At 42.5% G+C, this 9,232-nt stretch overlaps 1 long non-coding RNA gene across 3 annotated transcripts; it reads left to right on the forward strand.

The window, feature by feature from the left end:
* Nucleotides 1–105: 105 nt before the first annotated feature.
* LOC121847909 lies at nt 106–1,909 on the forward strand. 3 transcript variants are annotated; one of them, XR_006084771.1, is made up of 4 exons: nt 106–188; nt 247–362; nt 400–976; nt 1,181–1,909. It is a non-coding gene; the product is annotated as an uncharacterized LOC121847909 (long non-coding RNA). The 3 variants fall into 3 exon arrangements; XR_006084773.1 differs by having other exon boundaries at nt 127–188; nt 294–362; XR_006084772.1 differs by having other exon boundaries at nt 174–188; nt 294–339.
* The last annotated feature ends 7,323 nt before the right edge of the window (nt 1,910–9,232 follow it).

Genomic DNA, 9,232 nt, shown 5'->3' on the forward strand with positions numbered 1-9,232 from the left:
GTAGGTATCGGTCAGTTTACCCTGTAGGTATCGGTCAGTTTACCCTGTAGGTATCGGTCAGTTTACCCTGTAGGTATCGGTCAGTTTACCCTGTAGGTATCAGTCAGTTTACCCTGTAGGTATCGGTCAGTGTATCCTGTAGGTATCGGTCAGTGTACCCTGTAGGTATCGGTCAGTTTACCCTGTAGGTATCGGTCAGTGTATCGGTCAGTTTACCCTGTAGGTATCGGTCAGTGTACCCTGTAGGTATCCTCTCAGTTTACCCTGTAGGTATCGGTCAGTGTACCCTGTAGGTATCGGTCAGTGTACCCTGTAGGTATCGGTCAGTTTACCCTGTAGGTATCGGTCAGTTTACCCTGTAGGTATCCTCTCAGTTTACCCTGTAGGTATACCCTGTAGGTATCGGTCAGTGTACCCTGTAGGTATCGGTCAGTGTACCCTGTAGGTATCGGTCAGTGTACCCTGTAGGTATCGGTCAGTGTACCCTGTAGGTATCGGTCAGTTTACCCTGTAGGTATCGGTCAGTTTACCCTGTAGGTATCGGTCAGTTTACCCTGTAGGTATCGGTCAGTTTACCCTGTAGGTATCTCTCAGTGTACCCTGTAGGTATCGGTCAGTGTACCCTGTAGGTATCGGTCAGTTTACCCTGTAGGTATCCTCTCAGTGTACCCTGTAGGTATCGGTCAGTTTACCCTGTAGGTATCGGTCAGTTTAACCTGTAGGTATCGGTCAGTGTACCCTGTAGGTATCGGTCAGTTTACCCTGTAGGTATCGGTCAGTGTACCCTGTAGGTATCGGTCAGTTTACCCTGTAGGTATCGGTCAGTGTACCCTGTAGGTATCGGTCAGTGTACCCTGTAGGTATCCTCTCAGTTTACCCTGTAGGTATCGGTCAGTGTACCCTGTAGGTATCGGTCAGTTTACCCTGTAGGTATCGGTCAGTTTACCCTGTAGGTATCGGTCAGTTTACCCTGTAGGTATCTCTCAGTGTACCCTGTAGGTATCGGTCAGTGTACCCTGTAGGTATCGGTCAGTTTACCCTGTAGGTATCGGTCAGTTTACCCTGTAGGTATCCAGTTTACCCTGTAGGTATCGGTCAGTTTACCCTGTAGGTATCGGTCAGTTTACCCTGTAGGTATCGGTCAGTTTACCCTGTAGGTATCGGTCAGTTTACCCTGTAGGTATCCTCTCAGTGTACCCTGTAGGTATCGGTCAGTGTACCCTGTAGGTATCCTCTCAGTGTACCCTGTAGGTATCGGTCAGTGTACCCTGTAGGTATCCTCTCAGTTTACCCTATTTGAAAGCTGAGTTGGATTAGAGCTACGGCTTTATGCTACTGGAGTTGAGTTGGATTAGAGCTACGGCCTTATGCTACTGGAGTTGAGTTGGATTAGAGCTACGGCGTTATGCTACTGGAGTTGAGTTGGATTAGAGCTACGGCGTTATGCTACTGGATTTGAGTTGGATTAGAGCTACGGCGTTATGCTACTGGAGTTGCATTGTACGGGACTTAATGTGCGTGCATGGTGTGAATATCGGGTTACCAATCCAATGCTCTAAACCTGATATTTGAAAATAAGACATTTTAGAAATGAATTGAAATGATTAAGTATAGAGTACGTTGAAGTTTCTACTTTATCCATATTTATAACATATTTTTTATCTCCTGAAATTCCACACCATTGATTTAATGTGTCTTACTGTTAAAGGTGTTGAAAGATATACAGTACAGACTAACCACATGTGTTTTCCGTTTTTAGTTCTCTCTCTGAAATACAACAGAACCTGATGTCCCACCATTCATGTGACATGTATGGTAGGTTACTGTAAATGTGACAATGTGACATGTCTGGTAGGTTACTGTAAATGTGACATGTCTGGTAGGTTACTGTAAATGTGACATGTCTGGTAGGTTACTGTAAATGTGACATGTCTGGTAGGTTACTGTAAATGTGACATGTCTGGTAGGTTACTGTAAATGTGACATGTCTGGTAGGTTACTGTAAATGTGACATGTCTGGTAGGTTACTGTAAATGTGACATGTCTGGTAGGTTACTGTAAATGTGACATGTCTGGTAGGTTACTGTAAATGGCAGGGTTCAAACCGTGTATTACAATACCCACAGCTCTTACATTCTGAAGCACAACTCTAGTTTCAGAACGCTGGTTGTAAATATTGTCTCGTGTTACTGTACATTTGAATTAGGCTGACTTGATCGTCTTTCCATTGGTTTAATGTCAATTTAAAACTGTCATTTTGAATTGTATGACTGCAAGGTATGTTTAGATTTGTTTTGTGTACGTAAGATCATTAACACATATTGTCGTGCAGCACGATATACACTTGGAGAATTTGTACATTACAGGGCTATTTTAACGGCAATGGTTGAAAAAATATGACGTTGCTCAGAATATCACTCTAATCTTGGGTTTTATGCGGTTGATTTATTAAAATAAATGATATTCTGTTGCTGTAAAGGAACTGATCTGCTGTTGAATATCTTCTGATAATGGTGGTTAACAAAAAACTACAACAAACTTTTGGTCAATTCAGGTTTTTCTTCTACTTTGTTCATTTTTTAATGTGTACATTTATTATTATTATTATTATATTTTTTTTTTGCGTTTGGTTTTGATATTACATACAGACAGGAAATCCAAGTTTGCTCACTTACATGAGTGGTCAAAAGTAGTGCACTACATAGGGAATAGGATGCCATTTTGAACTAAATTAGAGTAGATTAATACGTTGTGTGTGTGTGTGGCAGGGAACATAGTCCCTGTGGTGCAGGGTAGGCAACCCTGTTCCTGAAGGGCTTCAGGTACAGCAGGATCTGGTTCCAACTACGCGCCACATCTGACCAACTGAGCTAATTGATCAGTTCAGTGATTGCCTAAATTCATCACACCTGGTCTTCTAGGTTGTTTAAGTCCAAACATGAGGTGCTTGTGGGAGGGTTGCCTTACCCTACTGTGGTGCTATGATAAAGGCCCTATTCAGGAAGTGTCTCATAAATGGCTAATACAGTCTTGTGACCGCTGACCTGGATTCGAATCCTAGTCGGTGTCACCTTTCACACAGCACCAGGACCTGTAGTCTTAAAGCATCTCACAGTAGGAGTGCTGATCTAGAATCAGTGTATGCTTTTACATCATAATAATTACAGTATATGGACAGGATCGATCTGCTCCTAGATCAGCACTTATATTCTAAGACGCTTTGTGAATATGGGCCCAGAGTTAAATTAATAGATTCTTGGATGTGGTATTTCTGTAAAAAAAAAAAAAATCTGTATTTGGGAATATTTTTGTACAAATCTGAATCGGTAATGTACACATTTTCAGTGTCATTAAAGCGTGTTCAATTGTCTATTTTAACTGTGCACTGTCTGTGTAATGGTTTTCTTCCGTTGAAAGAGAGGACCAAAGCGCAGCGTGGTAAGTGTCCATGGTATTTATTAAACACATAAACTGAACACTCCATACAAAAACAATAAACGTAATGTGAAGAACTGAAACCAGTACCGTGTGGTGAACAAACACAGAAACAATCACCCACAAACACACAGTGAAACCCAGGCTACCTAAGTATGATTCTCAATCAGAGACAACTAACGACACCTGCCTCTGATTGAGAACCATACTAGGCCGAAACACAGAAAAACAACCTAGAAACACAAAATATAGAATGCCCACCCAACTCACATCCTGACCAACACTAAAACAAGGAAAACACAAAAGAACTATGGTCAGAACGTGACAGTTTGGAGGTACGTGTTCAATTAACATGTTAAAACCTTCAGTTCAAGTCTTCTTTTTCCTTGAAATCACCTTTTCTAAGCTCAGTTTATTATTCTAGAAGTAGGTTTTTCTAGAAATAGATTTTTCTAGAAGTAGATTTCAAGAGAGTGAAGACTTGTTAGAGTAAGCACGTCATTCAGCCTTCAGGTTATTCAGCCTTCACGTCATTCAGCCTTCACGTCATTCAGCCTTCACGTCATTCAGCCTTCACGTCATTCAGCCTTCACGTCATTCAGCCTTCACGTCATTCAGCCTTCACGTCATTCAGCCTTCACGTCATTCAGCCTTCACGTCATTCAGCCTTCACGTCATTCAGCCTTTATTTAACCAAGACAGAGGACTTTAGAAACCGATTTAATTTAGCAGCTCCTCTTATCCTCTTGGGCTCCCGAGTAGCGGTCTAAGGCACTGCATCTCGGTGCTTGGGGTGTCATTACTGGTTCGATTCCAGGCTGTATCACAACTAGCCATGATTGGGGTGCACAATTGGCCCAGCGTCGTCCTGGTTCTGGTTTGACTGGGGTAGGCCGTCTTGGTAAATAAGAATTTCTTAACTGACTTGCCTAGTTAAATAAAGGTGAAATAAAATCTTGCCTAGTTAAATAAAGGTGAAATAAAATCTTGCCTAGTTAAATAAAGGTGAAATAAAATCCAGAGTGACTGAAATTTAGGAGGGATGGAAAAGGCCAAGAGGTGACAGAGTGGAGTACTTGGGTTGGGGTGTAAGGGTTTGAGCACAGCCTTAAAGTAGGGAGGGGAAGTTCTTCTTGTTTCTCTGTAGGCAAGTGCCATGGTCTTGTAGTGAATACAAGCTTCGACTGGATGCCAGTGAAGTGTGCGGAGGAGCAGGGTGACTTAGGTAAAACGTAGGAAGGTTGAACACCAGGCGGGCTGTGGTGTTCTGGATAGGTTACAGGGGTTTGATGGTTGAAGCGGGGAAACCAGCAAAACAGCGAGATGCAGTAGTCTAGACTGGAGATGACAAGTGCCTGGATTAGGAATTGCACCGCTTCGTGTGTGAGGAAAGGTGGTACTCTACGGCTGTCGTAGAGCATGAACCGGCAGGGGCGAGTCACTTGTTTGAGTTGTTCTGTGTGAGTGGGACCAGTGGACTCAATAGACTTGAGTGAATGAGGAGTGGATGTCGTCAACCTTCTTTTCAAAGGGGTTGACAAAGTAATCCGCAGAGAGGGAGGAGGCGAGGGCGGAGGATTAAGGAGGCAGAAGAAGTTGGAAAAGAGTTTCCTAGGTTTAGAGGCAGGAGAAGGTGGAAAAGAGTTTCCTAGGTTTAGAGGCAGGAGAAGGTGGAAAAGAGTTTCCTAGGTTTAGAGGCAGGAGAAGGTGGAAAAGAGTTTCCTAGGTTTAGAGGCAGGAGAAGGTGGAAAAGAGTTTCCTAGGTTTAGAGGCAGGAGAAGGTGGAAAAGAGTTTCCTAGGTTTAGAGGCAGGAGAAGGTGGAAAAGAGTTTCCTAGGTTTAGAGGCAGGAGAAGGTGGAAAAGAGTTTCCTAGGTTTAGAGGCAGAAGCTTGAAATTTAGAGCGATAGGAAGTGGCTTTAGCAGTGGATACAGAGGAAGAGGAGGGAGTGAAAGGATGAAAAGGCCTCCGGATGTTTAGTTTTCCTCCATTTTCACTCAGCTGACCACAGCCCTGTTTGGTAAGCTCCCCATGAGTCACTCAGCCACGGAGCAGGAGGGGAGGGCCCAGTTAGCCGGGAAGAAAGGGTACAGTGCAAGTCATAGGATGTAGAAAGGGAGGAGAGTAGGGTCAAAGAGGCAGAATCAGGAGACCGGAGTGAGAAGGATTTAGCAAAAGGGAGAGATGATAGGATAGAAGAGGAGAGAGTAGTGAGAGAGAGAGAAGAGTGTGACTCAATTTAGACAGTACTAAATACTAATTTCTAATTGCCTTGCAGAGGTGAAACCACTCCCCCTCCATAAAAGCTACTAATTATTAAAACAACAACAATCACAAATTGCACTGCCCCTTGATCCTGGTTGATGTGTCAACAATCAGCTGCAAGTTATGAGCAGTTAGCACACCAAGTAGGGTACTGGGAAGACAGTCAGCAGTTCACACACCAAGTAGGCTTCTGGGAGTACAGTCAGCATTTCATAAAGTAGATGGTCCTAGCTAGCTTGCAAAAAGACCGTACTAGACAATAACAGATTAAGACAAAAATGATATCAGGAGTCCTTTAGCCTATAGAATGAACCCCTGCCAGTTAATTAAATACTGTAGACAATTTGACTGAGATTAATAATGGCCGAAGGGGACAGACGCCGTTTTACGGACTCCTAACCGACTGTTCTACTGTGTGTTTTTCTGCATTGTTTTTAACTTATTTTGTACATAATGTTGCTGCTACCGTCTCTTATGACCGAAAAGAGCTTCTGGAATCAGAACAGCGATTACTCACCTCGAACTGGATGAAGAACCAAATCCCTGTCAACGTGCCATCACTGGAAAATAAACTGGATGATCACTCGAAACTATCCTACCAACGGGACATTAAAACATTTCATATATTATGTTGAAAAACATTTCATATATTATGTTGAAGCTTGGCATTCAGGCCAAAGAGTTAAACATTGGTTTCATCAGACCAGAGAATCTTGTTTCTCATGGTCTTAGAGTCTTTAGATGCCTTTTGGCAAACTCCAAGCAGGCTGTCATTTGTCTTTTACAGAGGAGTGGCTTCCGTCTGGCCACTCTACCATGAAGGCCTGATGCTGCAGAGATGGGAGAATCTTCCAGAAGAACAACCATCTCCACAAAGGAACTCTGGAGCTCTGTCAGTGACCATCAGGTTCTTGGTCACCTCCCTGACCAAGGCCCTTCTCCCCCGATTGCTCGGTTTAGCCGGGCGGCCACCTCTAGGAAGAGTCTTGGTGGTTCCAAACTTCTTCCATTTAAGAATGATGGAGGCGACTGTGTTCTTGGGGACCTTCAATATGGCAGAAATCATTTCTTACTTTTCCCCAGATCTGTGCCTCGACACAATCCTGTCTCTGAGCTCTATGGACAATTCCTTCGACATCACGGTTTGGTTTTTGCTCTGACATGGGCTGCATTTCAAACTTATTAAAGACACACCCTCGTCCACTTATCCTCGCCTTATGCCCTTGGGGGTGTTGGGGTAGGGTCCTTGTCAATCATTGGCTTATTGGTGAAATCAGCAGTCAGACAATATCTTCTTTAAGTAAATCAATCAAACCTTTATTAATGCAATTGCAGACAGAAGTTGACAACAGAAACACAGCACGTATGTTTCAGAGTAAATTCTGCAAAATAAAAAAGGTCAAAGTTGCTTTAATATACTTGCAGTCGAGTGATGTAACTGCCTACATCAACCCCTTCTACTCATGAGACCAAGCCCATGCATATACAGTTATACAAACTCGCAGGAGAAAGCAATAGTCCAGTGTTTTCTAAGGGCTCAGCAGTAATGTTATATTCCCGTGTGGTTTACAGTGAGTGGTATGTTTGATTTATCTCTTTTCTATTTACTCCCCTGAAGAGGTCTGTGTCTATGTATCGCTTTTAGCCTTGAGGTGCTTTCTCACAGACACCCTGTTTTGACTGCACACACATCCCCCAGACTGTTTCTTATAAGAGGCAGAGACTAGAAAAGAACTGTGGAACCGTATTAAACCTTATACTGCTTATATTGTTAATCTGTAGTCCAGGACCCTATAAATGTAGTGGGGGAGGGTCTTATAACCATTCCCCTTCTATTAATACAACATAAGCATAATCAATTATTATAATACATCAATCATTTGGTGCAGCCCCTATCATGACCCCAAGGTGACCCACATCAGGGGAATCCCTATCACCATCTTGGATGTCGGTCCAAACGATTAGCCAAACAAGGGAAGTTTGTAACGTAAGCCCCTCAACCCTCGTTTTCTGATCTAGCTTGCGAGTGTACAATTATCTTCACTCCGTGGCCTGAAACGCCCCATAATTCAATTCGCATTGATTGTACATTCGCTAAGAAAAGTCAGCCGAAACTTTGAACCTCAACTTCAATATGGATAAGTCGACATACAAGTGTAAGTGAAAATTGTGCTACTAATGCACATGACGGCACAAACACGTCTCGCAAAAAGTAAATATGTTTTTGCTTGGTTATCTTTTGGAAATTGTAGAAATAAAACATTTTCCTTCTTCAGAAGTTCCAGCTAATTAATTAGCTAGCTATCATACAGTAGGCAGGCTAATGTTAGTTAGCTAATTAATTAACTAGCTATCATACAGTAGGCAGGCTAACGTTAGTTAGCTAATTAATTAACTAGCTATCATACAGTAGGCAGGCTAACGTTAGTTAGCTAATTAATTAGCTATCATACAGTAGGCAGGCTAACGTTAGTTAGCTAATTAATTAGCTAGCTATCATACAGTAGGCAGGCTAACATTAGTTAGCTAATTAATTAGCTATCATACAGTAGGCGTATATTAATAATTATATATTTAATATAAGTAGACATGCACTCATAATTGACTGTAGCCCATATCAAGCACCCACAAGCTCCCGGCGGCTGGAAACGCAATCATCACGGGATGAACGAGTGATGACTTTCCGGGCAAGTGCAGTCCATCTATAAAAATCATTCCTTCCTCCCTCGTTCTGCAAGTGTCCGCTTCACTTGAGGGCTGGTCTTTTAAGTGTTGGAATGCAGCCATGCACTGTCAACTGTGGGACCTTGTATAGACAGGTGTGTGCCTTTCCAAATCATGTCCAGCCTATTGAATTTACCACAGGTGGACTCCAATCAAGTTGTAGAAACAGCTCAAGGATGATCAATGGAAACAGAATGCACCTGAGCTCGATTTCGAGTCTCATAAAACTTGCTTTATGGTCTAAATTTAAGATGATGATTAGGTATAAGGTTAGCAGTGTGGTTAAGGTTAGGTTTCAAATCTGGTAAAAAAAAAAGCAGTGGTGGAAATGGGCGGGGTTTATGACTTTGTGGCTGTGGTAACTAGCGACGACCTTAGTTGGAGTTAAAGCGATGTTGGTTTCACTTTAAGACTAGCAGTCGGCTCATAGTTTTAGCACAGATGGAACAATGAGCCAGATATTTCACCGGATATATACATGTGAATCATCCGGTTGGCGTTTCCAAATATGGCGATAAATGGAAGCCCAGTGTCCGGTTAGTTGAAGAACATATCGCGAGATCTTATTTTGACCGAAATTCTGCACATTTTCTCATCACTGAAACATTTGATCTCTTACCTGTTATCGATTTACAAAATTTGAATCTGTAACAAACCGAGTGGAATGCTTTTTGCAGACTTTACCCTTTGCCAGAAGTTTTTTTTCTTTCTCTCCATTTTAATTGATTGCACACGCGAACATCACAGAGTAGGCGTAAATAAATGCCAGAGGATCTCACTAACTGGCGCTTGTTCGGCCCGTTATGAT

The sequence above is a fragment of the Oncorhynchus tshawytscha genome, linkage group LG12, assembly GCF_018296145.1.
Source record: "Oncorhynchus tshawytscha isolate Ot180627B linkage group LG12, Otsh_v2.0, whole genome shotgun sequence".
NCBI classification, from domain to species: domain Eukaryota; kingdom Metazoa; phylum Chordata; class Actinopteri; order Salmoniformes; family Salmonidae; genus Oncorhynchus; species Oncorhynchus tshawytscha.